Source organism: Sylvia atricapilla, chromosome 3 (genome assembly GCF_009819655.1).
Source record: "Sylvia atricapilla isolate bSylAtr1 chromosome 3, bSylAtr1.pri, whole genome shotgun sequence".
NCBI classification, from domain to species: Eukaryota; Metazoa; Chordata; class Aves; order Passeriformes; family Sylviidae; genus Sylvia; species Sylvia atricapilla.
In genome coordinates, this window is record NC_089142.1 from 20,541,857 (window position 1) to 20,556,772 (window position 14,916).

At 40.5% G+C, this 14,916-nt stretch overlaps 1 protein-coding gene across 1 annotated transcript in view; it reads left to right on the top strand.

Moving 5' to 3' along the window:
• Positions 1-6,758: 6,758 nt before the first annotated feature.
• ARHGEF10 (Rho guanine nucleotide exchange factor 10) overlaps positions 6,759-14,916 on the top strand; it is a 107,060-nt gene continuing 98,902 nt past the window's right edge. Inside the window, 1 exon segment of the mRNA XM_066314903.1 lies at positions 6,759-6,855. The gene's annotated coding sequence lies outside the window, so the exon portion shown is untranslated.

The following is a 14,916-nucleotide window of genomic DNA, read 5'->3' on the forward strand; positions in this document are numbered from 1 at the left end:
ATAAAAATCTTCTAAGACCAATGTCACTTCACCAGCATTTCATGTGTTATTCCCACAAACATGTTTAGAACATTAGAAGCTGTGCTATGTGTAAGTATTTATTAAAAACAGTTAAAAAAACATCTCTTGTGAATGACCCTTCTGGCTTGTGTATTTGAAGTGTATGGTCCATTTTTGCATTAGGCTTTTACCATGCAGACACTTCATTTGGTACCACATGCTACTTCATGGTTTAGTACAAGCTGCCTTAAATAAACAACAAAAACAACGAACTAAAGACCAAAAACTTGCCCCATTGCAAAATAGCAAAATACAGTTCTAAGCATTTCTTTCAGGATGTTTTCCAGGAATTAATTCCTGATGCTTTTTCGACTTGTGAGTCAAAGGAACACAACATCATTACTGGCATTTTAATTATTCTTAAAAGAATGTGCAGTGCAAGCAACTGGTTGGCTGCCCCTGCAGCGAAGTCCCTGAGATTAATTGAAGCAGAAACAAGACATCCATGTGTACAGCTCCACAGTGAGATGTGTGTGGGTACAGACTGGGATGAGAAGAACAATGTATAATAGTGTTTGTATGAGTAAAGTCCCCTCCCTTTTTTTTCTGTTTTTGTAAATGGTCTGTAAAATGAATTTAAATGTTATTGTTTTGCTATTCAGATGTTTCAATTAATAGGTAAATACATTTTATGTGGTAGTATTAAACATACTCTCAGAAAACTATTGGAGCAGACTTGTTCCGACAATGTTATACAGCAATTAAAATCTTTCGGTCTTGTGTCATTGCACTGTTACTTAAATTGGAACAAAAAATGCAAGCAGTGGTCATTAATGAAGGAAACGATGCCTGTTGCTGCAGTTGTCAGCCCCCAGAGGGGTTCCAGTATTGGAGGAGACATTTCATGCTCTGGATCTGATTGACTAATTAGCATGTTCTGCTAGTGGTGGTGCCACAGAGCAGGAACAAGTATTTTGCAGCGTATTGTGCCTTCCTCTTTCTCCTAAGTTGAACACTGGTGAGTGGAGTGGAATGATGATGATACAGCAAACCTGCAAGGCCATAGCAGATCTTGTTCATAGTTCAAGGTGGCAGACAGGCCAAGCTTGGAAGGAGTGGGGCCTGCTCACCCATCCACAAGTTAGAAAGCAAGGAAATTGGCTGTGCCATTGCTTGCTGCTATTGTGTGTTCTGAGAGCCAGTTAGGCTGAGTCCTTAGGAATATGACCTGAGCAGAGAGAATAGAAATTTAATACTAGCTTTGTCAGATACATTATTTCTGGTCTGAAATTTTTATTTCTTTGTATATTTGTAGCTGCCTCTGCTCCTTTGATTGCTTGGCTCACATTAGCATGCTGTATAAGCTGACCGTGCTTTCATCACTATGTCCTCTATAAAGAACTGTGAGGTTTTAGTATTGGTAATTGATTCTGGCAGCTCCAGGTATTTGCGTGGATTTATATATTGCTATATAGATCTTCAACTTCCTTCTCTTGCCTTGCTGCTTCTATGGCTAAAATCAGTTTACCAGGTGAACACTGCATTTTGTTACTGAAGTTGTGCTCATTCAAGTTTAAGTATGGAGCTTGCAACAGGAAGGGGACAAACTATACCTGAGAAAGGACTAATTTTGTAGAAGGTAGAGAGCAAACTTTCTGAGATTCTGAACCTTGCAGTTCTGCTGTCAGGCTCCTTTAAGTGTAAATCAAGGTAATAACTAGAATACGTTGAAAAAGAAAGCCATGCAGACAAATTACAGAAGTGTATAGAGTATTTTTTGCATGAAGGTTTGCATAGAGTAGACAGAATCCAACAAGAGCTTGTTCATCTTGTTTTGTGGGCCATATTTACAGGAAGAAAGTGTATCCTGGAAAGCCGCAGTAGTCTTCCCAAGGAGTCATTAAGAATTAAAAACAAGAAAAACGGTAGGAGGCTTCGGGGATGAGGTAGATAGAACTGGTTGTTACATTGTATACTGATGACAAGGTTGTGGTTACATATTGAATACCTAGGTTTTCTGATGCTTTAACTCTTCCTTTTTTTTTTCTCTCAGCATCATATTGAGTATTACTGTGACACTTGTTGAGGGTAAGTTTAAAAACTTTTTAGAACATCAAAATTGCTAAGCAATATATTGCCTGAGGCTGAAAGAGCCTAAAGTCTGTTCTAATTTAAAGTAATTTATTCTTGTTTCATCATTGCCTTTTTATCTTACATAATTATTTTTCACCCCTGGAGATTCTTTTGCATATTCATGAGTACAAATCAATCTGCTCTTTTGTTTTCCCAGCCATCCTAACACTCTTTGTTTGTCACTTTTCCCACTTGAATTCCTTTTTATTACATGTTGGCAGCTTAGAGTTGTTCATAGTATTTGATATAAAGTCTTCTCAGTATCTTGTATTACACTAGTACCTCCTTTTCTCCCCTGGGAACAGTTCTGCTTCGGCCAAAGGCTGCATTTGTCTCTCAGGGTTGCACGGCCTCAGCGCTTTGTGGTGCTCCTGAGAGGAAATTCGCTCAAGTTTTTCCCTTTATCATCTTTAGGATGAAGAGGAGCCATCAGAGAACAGTGAAATAGCTGAAAGTAGGAATGCTGTGTTATAGAAACCACTTGTGCGTGTGACTGTCCGGGGTGTGGCTGCCCAGGCCCTGGCAGCAGTGGGAACTGCAGGGGCTCCGTGAGCTGACGCTGGGGCTGCTCCAGCTGGATCCAACCGGATCCAGCCGGATCCAACCACCCACCGCAGGGCGCTGCTGAGGCATGGTCAAGGCGAGGGCATCATCAGGGGAAACATAATAAAAGAAGGGCAAAAAACGCTGCACAAAAGCAAGGAGTGAGGAGAACAAAATGAAAGAAATAGCTCTGCAAGCACCAACTTCAGTGAAGATGGAGGGGGAGAAGCTGCTCCAGGGCACCAGAGCAGAGATTCACCTGCAGCCCATGGAGGAGCTCTTGGAGGAGCCCTTGGAGGAGCCCTTGAAGAAGCAGGTTTATCCTGAAGGACTGCAGCCTGTGGGAAGCACCCACACTAAAGCAGAGGAAAAATGAGAGGAGGAAGAAGTACTGGGAGGAGCTGTAATTGACCACAACCCCAGTTCCTATCCCACTGTGGCCCTCGGGGTGGAGGAGGCCAAGGAGTTGGGAATGGAGTGATGTTGAGCCTGGTGAGGAGGAAGAACAGAGAGGGAAAGGTCTTTTTACTTTGTCATTGTTTTTTACCACTCCATTATTAATTTTAATTGGCAAATAATGAAATTGCCTGAAGTTGAGTCTGTTTGGCCCATGACAGTAGTTGCTAAGAAATCTTCTTGTAGGTCCTCATTTTGACCTACAAGATTTCCATCTTATTTTCTCCCCCAGTCCTGCTGCTGATGGGGAATGAGAGAGCAATTGGTCCGGTTGCTGGCTGAGGTCAACCCATCACAAGGAATTATGGCGTCAGCTGTACTATCACTTATGTACCACCCATGACAACAAGGAGATGATGTAACCTGAGGGCTCTGCTCCTGAGAAACATTAAAATATAGGAAAATTTATACCTAGTTTGTCTAAATTGGCAGTCTGAGAATTTGACTTGCAAATGCTCATCGTAAAAGAAGGAAAGAAGTGAAATGAAATGCATTTATGAAAGAACTCCTAGTGCTGGTAAAAGATCACAATATTATAAAATTCAGTTGTCAGATTAACCTGTATTGGTGTGCTCAGAATGGAGGAATTGTCTCCCAGTAGTGGTGCTGGTGCTTCAGGAAGACGTGGAAGACAAGTCAGCAGTAGGCATCAAAGCAGAATGTGAATAAGCAGTGTTTTTGTAAACCCAAATGTTATTTTTTAATGTAATAGTCTGACTTTAGGAAAACTGTGGTTTGCTTTATTTTTTAAAATGATTATTATATAGTATGCATCATGTATTTTATATATATATATATATATATATATATAAAGGATTGTCACTTCGTCTGGTTTGGTAAGAAAAGTAGAGAGGATCTATAATTTTAAAAGGCTCCAGTGTGTGTTCTCTAGATGCTCAAGTTAAGCAAGCTCATTGGATGTCCTGGCTTGGAGTGGTTTCTGAGGTATTACTGTAAGCAGATGACTTACTGTCTTCATGGGGGACACAGCTGGGAACAACAGAATTTCCAGTGGATGATAATCCCTAGGAAAAAGAAAAAGTGCCAGCTACATCAGCCATTTAATGGAATAATCTGAGAAAACTGGACTTTGCTGGGGAACTTGATAACCTAAGTTTTAGTTGTGGTTGTTTTTTTTTTTTTTTTTTTTGTTTTTTTTTTTTTTTTTGTTTTTTTTTTTGTTTTTTTTTTTTCTTTTCAGATTTCATGCAATATTTTGGAAAGCAAGCTATTGGAATGATGTTTTATATCTTAGGTGTCATAAATTTAGGTATGCATTCAACCATGCCAATTTCTATGGAGAGAGAAAAAAGGCATCCCATCTTTGCAGCATTGTGTCACAGGAGGTCAGGACACTGGCCAGGGCTGATGGTGTCCTTAGGATGCCTGGGATATGAGCTGGAGTAGGGGGATGGTGTAGCTGTATGGGGTAGCTGACTTATGCGCAGTAGCTTGGAGGCAAAGAATCTCTGTTCGAAGCCCCAGTAATCAAAAATGAGCATCAGTAAATTTTGGTGAGGTCTCATGGCAAGTATTACCAGTAAAAACAATTTAAACATCAGCTTTTTAGAATCTGGTTATAAAAAGCATCATGTTAACAGTGGAGACAGCCATTATCTGTACTCTAATTATCGACAACAAATTATGGGCGGATAAATAATGAATTTGTGATTACAGTGATTAGGGTGCTAAATATTACTGCTGATAGGCTGTTCCCTTACAAAACAGTAGGAAAGTGCAACTTATTTTGAAAGTTATTTTTTATTTTTTGTAAGTTGGTCTGCTGTTGTTGGATTTGTCCAACAAGGTTTCCACAGCAACCTTTTATTGAAATATATGTATGGTCATCAAAATCAAAAGAAGGAGTTGTCAAAGATCAAAAGGGTTCACAAAAAGTCTTAAAGAAGGATTTCAGTTTTGTCTAAGATAATTGTGAAAGATAAGATAATCTGTGAAAGGCAATTATGAAAGGGAAAATTTAATGCACACAGATTGTGAGACAGGTGTCAAAAGGAGAAGGATATTGCTAGCAACTGGTGTTTTTAATTACAGAATCAAGCTCGTTGTACTTGGTCTAGATATGTGTCTGTTTTTTAAAGTGGCATCTAATGATAAGTACTTATTAAACAGTTTGCTAAAGATTGATTCCCTACCATTTCAGCCCCTGAAATGATAGCCTGGTGTGAGTGAAATGCAACATACTTTAAAAATTACAGAAACAACAGGATAAAATGGTCTCTGATATGAACTGAACACCATAATGTTATTCCTGGCCTTAACTTTTACATATGGCCCAATTTTCTTGTTTGCTTTTTTATGGAGAATCTATAGAGCTCTGTGAAGGCTATTTTCAGGCAATGCCATGATGAACTGCATTAAAAATAAATAACTTTGTGAAAATGGAAACATTTTTTGAAAAGAATAGTTTAAAAAACTTTGCGATTCAGACTCTATGAACCCATACAAAGACTTGGATAATTGTGAATGTGTGTTGTTCAACTACAGACAAGGGAAAATGTAGGGAAAAGGTTTAATCAAAGGATTAATCAAATATCAAATGCCACCATTTTCTAGTAATGTCTTCCTGTAATGATAATGAATTTACCATTTACTGAGTGTATTTTATTACTCACTGTAGAATGAATTTATTTAGATAGGAAGGGACCACTGCTGGATGACACATGGATCTTTGAACAGCATTTAGCTTGAAGATTTAATTCTTAAAAGTGGTCCAAAGATTTCAGGTAATACTAAATGACATTAAATAGTTGTAATGACTTATAATTTATTTAAGAATTTATAATGTACTCATGAGTATTTTTTTAATTGAAGTATGACAGATGTGTCCATGGATATATTGTAAGGTACACGTTTGCAAAATGATTGCATCTTGTAAAGGTTTTCTACACTTTAACTAGATGTCATGGTCAGGCCGGAATGTACAAGCGGTTGGCGTTGCTCTCAGGACAGGCGTTCCATGCTTGAGTGGCGCGGGCTTTGGGTGGCTGTGGAGTTGGCTTGTCACTGCTGGTCTGCAGCGATGCTCGCTGTCAGGACTGTCACGCAAGAAAGATTCAAAAAGCAAAAACGTTCCGCATGAAGTGCCAGCGTCTCCAGATAGCATTTAATTTGAAAACTATTACTGGATTTCAAGTTATAAACGAGATGAAAATCCAAAATAGGGCCGTGGCCCAGTTTGTACCCTGGCGTTTTCAGGCGCTGTTCGTGAGCATGATGCTGAGTGTGCCCGGTTGTCCGGCCCCGGCCCCGGCTGCCCTCCCGGTGTCGGCAGCTCCACTCCCCGCCCGTCCCACCCACGCCCCGCGGGGCTGCCCCCGGCGGCCGGGCCCCGGGATGTGCTCCCGCCCCGGGGCGGAGTCAGGGCCGGCGGCAGGAATGCGGCGGGGTCCGGGGGGACGCGAAGTGCCCGCCCCGGCTCTGCCCGGCCCGGCCCGAGCGGGGAGAACAGGCGGGAGCCACCGGGGCCCGGGCAGGCGCTGAGGGCAGCGCGGCCTTAGCGAGGCGGGGCCGGGGCGGGCGGCTCCGCCGGCGCTCAGGGGCTCCGCCCGGCGGCCAGTGCGAGCTCGGCGGCGGCGCGAGTGACGTGTCCGGGCAGCGGGGCGGCCGCCGGGGCCCCGGCGGAGCGGAGCGGGGCGGAGCGGGCCGTGCCGGGCGGCGGCCGCCTCGGAGCCTTCGGCGGCGGCTCCGGCCGCGGCGGAGGAGGTGGGTGTTCGCTTCGCGCCGGGGTCGTGCTCCGGTGCTGTCACGGAAAGTTTGGCGGGCGCGATGTCCGGTGCGGAGACGCCCTTGAGCGGCGGGGGCTCGGGGGCCCGGGGCGGCAGCCGCTGGACACCGCCGCGGGGGAGGAAAGGGAGACGCGCGGTGTGAGATTGTCATTAAACAGGTTTTGCCCGTGCGAGGTGGGTCACTGAAGCGAGGGTGCGAGGGGTCCGTAAGACGCCTTGGCCAAACTTCTCGCTGGTGAACTGTGGTGGAATTTCTTCCGCGAGGTTTTCGCGGGGTTTCTCGTGTGTGCGCTCTTCGTGTTCCGCGGTGTGGGGAGCCGCCGGCTCCAGCCTCCCTCCGCTCTCCATCAGCTACCGACACGGCTGTGGAAAACCCAACTCCCGTGGGGGCTGGAGTTCCTTCCCTTCCCGTTCTTCAAAGCTGGTGTCGACCAGTTTTTTAGTTGGCATCTGCAATTAAATCGGTTGTCTTGAAATAGGGGAAAAATACTTCTTCACAATAACACTGTCCTTTTATGTATTTTTTTTTCTTTGGTTTCTTTGTAATTACCGCGCAACTACCGGCTAAGTTACATAGTTTGTGGTGGTCCCAGATCATGTAGTTGCTTTTGCGTGATGCCCTGTGCTTACACGGTAAAGTAAGAGCTTTAAAAGATTGCCCAGTCATGCACTGGATGAGTGAGTGAGTAAGCTGTGTCAGTAGGCAAGTACCAAATGCTTGGAAAGGCAGCTATTAAAAATTTGACCACAACAGAGGCTTATTTAAAAGATTTTTAGGTGTTGCTTGTGTCTTTAGACCAAACAATTTTATCCATCCTAAATTCTGTCCTCTTTAATTTACATATTTCTTTAATCCTTTCTTTTTTTCTTTTCTTTCTTTCTTTCCCAGAGATACTAAGATCATGGCTTTTACCTTGAGCCAGCAGGTTTTAAGTTGTTTAATTGCAATGTAAAAAGCATCCTTTTTTCAGTCTTGCACTTTTAACTGCTAGCATAAAAAGGTGTAGGGTTGAGGTATTTTTTTCATGAGTCAGGATATAAAAAATATTGCTTAAAAACTGTTTCATGCTAAATACAGTGAGGTTATACCAAAATGTGTTAGTTTGTGGTTATTTTTATTGTAAATAAAATAATTTTTTCCTAAAGACTTCACTTTGCTTGGTCAACCCCAGTGAGTTCTGCAGTATCTGTTCTGCGGTGGAAATGAAGTATAACATTTTTTTAATTTTCAGTTGGTACTCATGAGACACAGGTTTATTGCCTGAATGTGGGGACATATTTGGTGCCTACAACTTCAAGCCCATTATTCAGGCAGAGGTTCTGGCTGTTCAGCTGTTTTCTTCAATGGGCCCTTCATTCTTTTCACTTGGGTGATCTGTTTGATCTTGATAATCTGACTTGCTTTGTTTAATCCATCTTGTCTTTTTTTTTTTTTTTTTCTTTCCTTCTCACCCTCAGGCTTAGTACTCCATGAACTAGTTACATGTGTTTATCTGGTTATGAACAGTAGTTCTTTAGATACTACCTTGAAATCTGATATTTCCAGAGGCTTTACAGTGAGATTTCAAGATTTTTATAATATATTCTGTGGATTCCTTAGATTGCCTTTGGCACTGTACATAAGATGTGACTTACTGTGTGAGTGATGACATGTGTTGTGTGATGGTACTGGGTTTCCAATTAGTGGGGCTTCTGTGGCTGATACCCACAGATGGATGTGGTAGGAGAAAGGACCATGGAAGCAGACAGACACTTGAGTAATGGGATGTCCATCATCTCCTGCTGAGTGTCGGGACCAGGCAGCATCCTGTGGGTTTGGGCTTCAGGAGCTGGAGCGCCACAGGGTGTGGAGAGGAGCCCCAGTGCTGCGTGATGGGTGTGTGTGGTCTGGCATTGCAGCTCTGAGATGTGGAAGCCAAATGTACAAGCCTTGTGCTTTGGGCTCTGAGAGGCCAGTTATGAGCACACTAAAGTACTTTTCCTCCTTCCCTCCTTGCTGAGGAGCTCTCTTTACCCTGAGCTATGCTGATGCTTAGCAGATAGGCTATGATTTCACTCATCAGTAGACACCAAAAATCCTTTCCCATACTGGAATACTGTAGACCAAGCTTTATCTTGCCAGCGACCTGCTCTGGTGGAAAATGTCCCTGCCTCGTGCATGGCAAGGGGGTTTGAACCTGGATGACCCTTCCAATCCAAACCATTTGATGATTCTGTGAAGAAATCTCAACAACAGAGGAGTTCTTCAGTTGATTCTGAACTGTTTAGGAATTCTTGCATAGTTTATAAACGTTAGAAGGAAGACAACAAACCTGAAGGGCTATTGTTAAACTTCATAATTGTTAACGGAATTTCATGCAATTGGGAATAGTACTTTACTTATTTGTAAAACAGGAAGTCTGTTAACTGCTTCTATGTGAATTAAAAATTATTTTTAGAATCTGATGTAGAGAATTTATAAACTTCAGCCTATTTCTGAAGCAGCCAGGAAGCAAATGCTACAGTCCATAAGAAGGAGGACCAGTTTTGATTCAGACTTTCAGACTGAATTTATATGCCGTCAGTTTATTTGTTTATTTATCTATAGTACACTGTTCTCAAGTTTGTGTGTGATGGAGAAATCAGCTGTGTGGGTACTTATTTTCTTTGTCTTGTGTGTGCCGGACAGTAATTTTGTTTATGCTTATGTACAGTAACTCCTAGTTCCCTTTTTCTTCATGTATTTCCATTTTACAGTTTTACTTTAGGGTGTTAGAAGGGATCCCATGGGTTTGTCATATGGTCTCTAAAAGATATTTTTTAAACTATCTTTCTGTAAGTTCAGCTTCCTGTTGATTTTTTTTGAGCTGTAAGTGCATTTCTGGACTATCCTTGGTTGCTTCTTGTGGAATATCTATTGCAGCAATTTTACCTTTGAGAAACTGCCTTTGGAGTTACAGTGTTAAACACTATGAATACAATAGTTCTACTTTTTGAACGTTTTGTATGTTATGATGAAATGATAAATGAGGTGTCATTGATAGTGGTATGAATTAGTCTTACATTTTTTATGTATTCGGCAACATATGAGGGAGGCATTTTTCATATCTAAGATCATATTTTGTTAAAATCAGCATTTATTACAGATACTTTTCCCCCACTCCCATTCCTTTCAATACAATGTCATTCTTGATATTACATCTCTTAGTGGAAAATTAATATTGGTAAATTAATTTCTGAATCTAGTAGTAGTTTAGCAAGTAGAAAAGCTGTAAACCTGGATGCTTATAAATGGTCAGGGATTGGTTCATAAACTGAAGCCTGAGAATTACTTAGGGGAGACTGCAGGCGTATCATAAGGGAGAGAGGCTCTTTATTATAAGGAGGTAGGAGGCACATCAGCAAGGTAAACCAGAATTCTCATTATGGACCTGTACAATTGTGTCTTAGTATTCTTTTTGTTTTCAAATCTTCCTCAGTAATGTCCCTGTACGTGTGACCATGTGGTTTCCAGAGAGCAGAGTATTGTGACTCAAGTTCTGTCACATATCCATGGAAGAAAACTCTGCATTATTATTAACGTCTTTTGAGATTTTAATCAATTGGAAGTTTTCCTATCGTAAAGAATCTTGAGTTTCACTTGCACCAAAATAGTGCAGGTTATTTAGAAACCAGGAACATGTAAAACTAGAACTTGTTTTTAAGGGAGTGATGACAAGTTGTGTTAAACAAAAGTTGAAAAATATGTTTTCAAACTTGTGTTTTTAGATCAAAAACTTGATTCATGTTTATTCTGAAATGCCTGAATCAGCAACTGTGGGAAGTGATGCATAACTGCACAACATTGATTATGTCCTACATGTTCGCTGCTCAGTCAGGAAGCCTGAAGCTTAATGTCAAATGCGTGGGTGAAGCAGTTAAGCAGAGCAAAATGAATTGTTCTACTTACGTGCTGCTGAATAGGGGCATTATCTTGGGAAAATCTGTTTCAGTGACTTACTGTACTGTACAATATTTGTTACTTAGGACTGAACCATGAATGTGAGCTATTAGGATCCAAGCTCAGGGTCAAACATTCCCTCTTGTTTCTGTTCTGTAATCTTTTGTTTCTCAAAATGCATTAAAAAATTGCAGAAATCATATGAACTTTTTTCCTTAGAGATACAGACTTGTACATCTCAAAAAATTCCAAGAAGGACGGTAAACATTATTTCCTCATCTGTAAAATGGGATAATAACTAACTGAGAAGTAGATGGCAATATTTAGATATCCTGGTAGGATCACACTGAGTCTTGTGCTTATGTCTCTTTTTTTTTATATTTTTCACTTTCCTAAAGCATTTCAGTCTCATCCTCAGTGTCCTTTATGATTCCATACTTAACATTCAATGTTGTTGGAAACCATGGATTGACTAATTTGGGTTTTAAAAACTTCACTTCCAAATTGGAGAAGGTTGAGAAGAAAGATGTCTACTAGATAATTTCCAATTCAAGGAAAGAATGAGGGCTGGTGATGTTTGGACTAGATGTAGAACTTACACTTCTGTGGGAATCTAGCTTCCATTATATGTTTTTTGAAGCCAAGGGCTGTTCTTTGCAGGCGCTATTGCTATTTTTCTTTCTTCCTGTAATTAGCGATTTAACAGCTGCATTACCTGATTTCTGATTTATTTGGATAAAATTTTGCAGTTAGAAAATCACTGAAAATAGTGTTATTTTTCTAGAGCATGCATTTTAACTTTGTTATTAGAAATGTATTTCTGTATTTTACTCCATGTATTTTTGAAACTCAGTAATAAGACTCTATATTCTTAATAACTTGGTTCATCAGGCGAAATACATTGTTCAACTGGATGATTTTCTAATGATCGGATAGAATGAGTGGTCGTTGATGAGAAACAGCATGGTTGCTTTTCCAAGGACAGTAGTACCCAAAGAGCTGAAAATATTTAGGTAAAGTGTCTCTGTCAGGACCTGATTTGTAGGCAGCAGTAGTAACTGAATATTCATTTCAGTGTATCCTTTCACTTACATCATTGGAAACAGCTTCTGGTGGAAATTTTCATCAGTTGTCATCAGTATCTTGAGAGACAACCTATGCCTTGTAAAACTAGGATGCACAGGTTTAGTGCAAGTTGAAACAAGACTTTCTGCTTTTGTAATGAATGTCTGACTAATGTACAGTTAGAGAGGAAAAAATGCTTTATTGACTGTATCCATAAATAACATTTCTGTGGCTTTATTTTTCCAAGTTAAGACCTTGATTTGCCGGAGAATGAAACCATGTTTCAGGAGGGGATATACTCCCTGTGACAAAATTACTGTGTTTTACATGTAGAGGGTGATCAGAATTACTATGCTAAATGATATTTTGGTGCATTTTTAATAAAAAGCATTTCTAAACTCTCTGTGTAATAATTCTAATTACACATGTATTATAATAATATGTATGCAACTAAACCCTGTATAGATTTACATCTCAACTGAAGTGTGCTGAAGCATATGAGGATCTTCTCTGATTACAAAATAGAAACCTTGATGAGGATATTTCCAATTAAGGTAGTTCTTCATATGAACGGGACTAATGTGAATTAAATTTAAAAAAGGAAATTGCAGAAATATGATTGCTTTTCCAGATGAAGTTACTTGATTGCTATCAAATTATAGCACAAATTAAGCAAAATGCTCTTAATATTAATATATTTTTATTTTGCTTGCATGTGGGACATGAAGGATTTTTGTCTTGATCCAGTGATGCAGTTTTCTAGGTCGTGTGGCACAGAAGAAAACCAGATTTCTTGATATAAAGCATATGATGCCAGTGTTCTCTTTAGATACTTTTTCAGATACTTGCAGTTTGTTACAGCACTCTTGACCTCCAGGATGGTCTGGGAATCCTGGAGTGATGCCTGTTTTCTTACTTTGGATATTCAGTTGCCAGGACAAAAGACAGGAGGAGCAAGGCTCATTCACTAAAAAGGTTAGGTGTCCTAAGTGCATGTTTGAGAACCTCTTCCTTTCCATGGTTTACTTTTTTATCCATATTCCTTTCATTCCTCAAACATTTGTAGGTCATAGGACAGAGTGTCCAGTTTCATGTTAGGCATGAAGTGGAAGCCCACCAGCCCTTGCTCATGGAGTTTGCAAGTGACACCAAATGCGGGGAGGGGGGTGGGCAGTGGATGTGCTTGAGATTCAGGCTGTCATTCAGAAGGGCTTGGGTGGATTGGAGGAGGTGGCTGGCAAGAACTCTGGAATTCAGCAATGAGGTGGGGAAGGTTACACACCTGGGAATGTCTCCTCAGAGGGGAAGGGTTCCTCTCACTCACCACACCTGCAGTATTGCATCCAGTTTTGTGTCCATATCTCACCCCAATACAAGAGAGATGGAAGAAACTGAGCAAGTTCAGCACGAGGCTGCTACAATGTCAGGGAGTGGGAGCAGTGCCCTGGAGGAGAAAGAAGCTTCGTGGGGGCCTGGCAGTGTGCTCCCACCAGCCTGCAGACTATGAGAAAAGGAGGAGGACCACTGGCTGTAGTCATAAACGAAGTAAGAGTAGTTCTACCTAGATGTAAGGGCAATTTTTTTTATAGGAAGACAACAAAACAAGGTGGCAGGATGCCTGATAAGGTCGTGCAGTCTGTCTTTAAAGATTTTTCAGTATCTCAGTAGATAAAGCAGCCTGGTCTCACTTGGTAGTGGACCTGGCTTGGAGCAGCAGGTTGGACTACATGACCTTCTGACAACCTGAACAAATCTATCAAGCAGTAATCCTGTAATTTGCCTTGCAATGATAATCTGTAGAGAGGAAGAACATAAATACTAAAAAATTAACAGTGCTGATTTTACTGTACTCAGGATCCTTTGAACTGCTAATCTGGATCTGCTAATGCGATCTTTACTTCCCTCTTCTTTTCCCTTCCTCTGGGTCATTTACTGCACAGGAATCGAGGTAAAGAAATGTTGGAAATTATTCTCTTTAAAAAGAAAGATTAGAAAATCAATCTTCAGCCAGGTTTTTGGTGTGTCTCTGTAGATTGCTTCTTTTCTAGGGCTTGCGGCTGCTGTGTTTTCTCTGACCTTGAGCAGGATAGTGTTTGGTGTGAGAAAGGGGAGCAGGAAAAGAAGCAAAATAGCTTTTGTTGAAGTACATTCTCTATTCATTCTGAAAAATGTGCATCTCTGCAGATATGTCCTTGTTTGAATTGCTGTAAGAACTAGAATGGGGCCCAACTTTAACTGAGCCAGGAGCTGGGCTTCCTATTAATTTTCTACCTGAACCATCGTACTTCCTATTTTATTCCATTGCTTGTGATTTCATTAATTTTCTTTGCTGATATAAGAATAAAATTTGTATAGAACAGGATTCTTTGCTATTAATAAAATCAAATGTATGTTAAAAGAAATAATGATCCAGTCTTGATACAGAGACTTCTTTGATGGCTTACAGCATGGGATGGGAGGATGTCATAATATAAATGGCTGCTTCATTCATATTCACTGTAGACACCTCTTAAAAAAATTACAGTCTGTGTTTCTTAGGAATAACTTGTATGGAGAACAAGTGGTTTTTTTTTTTTTTTTTTTTTTTTTTTTGGTTGTTTTTTTTTTTTTGTGTTTTTTTTTTTTCTTTTTTTTTTCTTTTTTTGTCTGTAGGACAGCCTTCTTGAGCTACAGGAAGAAAAAAAATAGGAAATTAACCTTCTACCTTCTACCTTCTTCTATCTTGTCATTTCCCTGCACTGCTGGAAGAGTCTTCATATCAAATTTCAGCAAGACTTACTTCCCAATGGGAGTTTTGTAGTTCTAGGTGGAAGAACACTCAATTGGGCATTATATGGCAATATTCAGTAAGTGTTGTGGACACAAGGGGATTTTAGACATTCAGGGGCTTTACCTTTGCAGCTTGTGATGTTGTTTGGATATTAGTTTTTTAGTTTAATTTTTAGACTTTCAGGCTTTCTCATTTCTGCTTAGATTAAGCTTTCTCCACAAGTCAGTTTGTTGGAAATCAGTCTGCTTGATTCAGCTTCTTCTTCATATTGTAAAATGTTCATT